At 46.5% G+C, this 3,081-nt stretch overlaps 1 long non-coding RNA gene across 1 annotated transcript in view; it reads left to right on the plus strand.

Moving 5' to 3' along the window:
• The first annotated feature begins 829 nt into the window (after nt 1-829).
• The window catches only part of LOC116685901 (uncharacterized), a 10,124-nt gene continuing 7,872 nt past the window's right edge, over nt 830-3,081 (plus strand). Inside the window, exons 1-2 of the long non-coding RNA XR_004331079.1 lie at nt 830-840; nt 1,154-1,164. This is a non-coding gene — a long non-coding RNA (uncharacterized LOC116685901). The remainder of the gene's footprint in view (nt 841-1,153; nt 1,165-3,081) is intronic.

Here is a 3,081-nt window from a genome sequence, read left to right on the forward strand (position 1 = left end):
CAGACCCTCCATGATTTCTAAGTTGGAGAACTTGCAAAATAGCAGGATGTCAAAGACTTATTTTCCTCAGTGTAAGTCCAGCAAACACGGCACGTTTTTGAGCTTTAGAGAGCTGGAGGGCTGACAGGTCATTCAGAATCAAAACATTGACAGTAACATTAATCAAGGCGGACATTTCTTCTAAATGTTGGCAAAGAGAACGTCATGGAGGGGCCACTGCTCTGTCATAGCACTCTCTAAGGTACGCCAGACACATCTGGGCTAAACCAAGTGAGGAGGGGTCTTAACACAAAGGACCAGAAATAATGTTTAAAGTTGGGAAGTGAAAGGCCACCATCCTCTCTCCTCCTCTGTAAAGTAGACTTCTTAAGTCGCGGCCGCTTGCCTTTCCAGATAAATGAGCTTGAATCGACATCAGGAGACCTTTCCATTTCCTTCATAACACTGTTCAGAGCAACAGAATAGTTATGTTTAATTATCTGGTTTAAGCAGGGTAAGACCTCAATGCCTAAACATTTAAACTGCTGTTGGCAGAGATGGTTGAGCAGCGGGCAGAATCATTTAAATGAAGCAGTGCAGACTCTGACCAGTTAATGTTAAAGCCTGATGAGCTTCCATGCTCCTCACATAATGATAGAAGATGAGGAAGAGACTGAGAGGGGTTCTCTAAAAAGACCAAAACATCAAATAACATCAAATAATGAGAGATGATGCTGTGTACTACAAATGAATATTGGTGACACCCTAATGGACTTTAGAGAGAGGACACATAGTGCAGGACTCAAGGGGCAACCTTGGAGTGAAGATCTAGAGACTGGAAATAAAGAGGAGGTGGGTCTGGTTAAGACTCGGGCTGAGGGGTTAGAATACAAAGCTTTGATCAAACCAATGAAGGTTCTTCCAAAGCCCATCACCTCTAAGACTGACCATAGAAATGTTCACTCAAATCTGTCAAAGGCTTTCATTGCATCAAGGGAAAGAAGTGACATCTTACTGTCCTCCGCGCATCAACAATGTGAAGAAGGCGTCTAAAATGATCTGCTGCTAGTCTCGGTTTTATGAATCCTGTTTAGTCAGGGTTCACTAATTTGGACATATGGCACTCCAAACGGCGGGCTAGGAGCTTTGCAAAGATGTTTATGTCAGCGTTAAGCAGGCTCAGAGGTCGAGAGCTAGAACACTCTGTAGGATCCTTATCCTTTTTCAGAAGTAAGGAAATCAAGAATGTGTTAACATCCCTTGAGAACTCGCCCTTTTCAATAGAGAAGAAAATCATGTCAAGAAGGAAAGGACCCAGCTGTTCCCAAAACGTTGCATAGAATTCAGGGGGAATCCCTTCAAAACCTGGTGATTTTCCTTTTTGCACATTCTGTACTGCCAGTCTTAATTCTCCAATAGCAATTAAATGGTCCAACTAGCTGATTCCTCTGCTGATATCTGAGGAAGGTCAAGCTGATTTAACCAGCTGTCACAGTGAGACTTATCCAACGTAGAATCTAAGAAGAGTTTACCTCCTAAAAGCTGAAGTCAGCAGTTTTTAAATGAGAAATGATCTCTGTTGGAAACAAGAGGAGCTGCGTTCCTCATCTCAAACTCTTTCTTTTTACTTTTACTACAAACTGCAGCTGCTCTTACAAAGTCCATCCTGCTGCCTGCAGTCCAGTCTGCAGACAGTCGGGACATCAGACTCTGGGACAACATCACACCTTGAACTTTGAGCCTCTTGCTCAGATATGCTGCACAGAGGATTGTGGGTCAGAAATCACGCTGGCTTGTATACTGCACCATGTGACCGGGTGCATTAGGACATTTTTTGGCATACTGCATTTGATATACTATGTACTGGGACATATAAAATCTTCCTCTGTCATACTAATGGTAGTATGGGCGTTGCAACACAGCCAGCCTCTCTCTCAAAGCGCTCCTCTTCCAGGAATGAAGCAGAACTTGATGACCCCCCCCCCCCCTCCTCTTCCTGCTCTCTCACACAGCCAGCTCCACTCTGAGCACACATGTCCTTGTTCCCTCCCCTTCAGAGCTCCAGTTTGCAGATGGGTGGAGCAGCATGCTGGGGAGGTACAACAGCGTATCACATGATGTTTTTACATCAGAGCTCAGACTATTTTCACTTCTCAGGAAGTGAGACTCAGACAGTCGTTGTCACTGGAGCGAGAGGTGAGATGGCGCGTAGAGTTCAGCTGACCGGAAACCTTCTCTTGTTCCATCTGTCTGGATCACTGAAGGATCCGGTGACTACTCCCTGTGGACACAGCTACTGCATGAACTGTATTAAAAGCCACTGGGATGGAGAGTGGGTAAGACAGCTCAGCTGTCCTCAGTGCAGGAAGACGTTCACAGCACCGAGGCCTGTCCTGCTGAAAACACCATGTTAGCAGATTTAGTGGAGGGACTGAAGAAGACTGACTCCAAGCTGCTCCTGCTGATCACTGTATGCTGGAGCTGAAGATGTGGCCTGTGATGTCTGCACCGGGAGGAAACTCAAAGCCATCAAGTCCTGTCTGCAATGTCTGGCTTCTTACTGTGAGAACACCTTCAGACCTCATTATGAATCATAGACATTCAAGACACAAGCTGGTGGAGCCGTCCAAGAAGCTCCGGAGAACGTCTGCTCTCGTCATGATGAGTGATGAGACATGTTCTGCCGTACTGATCAGCAGCTTATCTGTTATCTCTGCTCTGTGGACGAACATAAAGGCCACGACACAGTCCAGCTGCAGCAGAGAGAGCTGAGGCAGAGAGAGCTCGAGAGTCGACTCAACATCCAGCAGAGAATCCATGACAGAGAAAGAGATGTGAGCTCTTTCAACAGCAGGCGGAGCCATCAATCTCTCTGCTGGAGAGCTGGAGGACAGCAGAAGATCTTCACTGAGCTGATCCGTCTCCTGAGAAAAGAAGCTCTGATGTTAAGCACGGTCAAGATCCCAGCAGAAAGGGAAGTGAGTCGAGTCCGAGAGCTTCAGGAGAAGCTGGAGCAGGAGCACTGAGCTGAAGGAAAGACGCTGAGCGTGAAGAGCTCTCACACACAGAGGACCACAACCAGTTTCTACACAACTACCCCTC

This window comes from Etheostoma spectabile, chromosome 3 (assembly GCF_008692095.1).
Source record: "Etheostoma spectabile isolate EspeVRDwgs_2016 chromosome 3, UIUC_Espe_1.0, whole genome shotgun sequence".
Taxonomy (NCBI): Eukaryota; Metazoa; Chordata; class Actinopteri; order Perciformes; family Percidae; genus Etheostoma; species Etheostoma spectabile.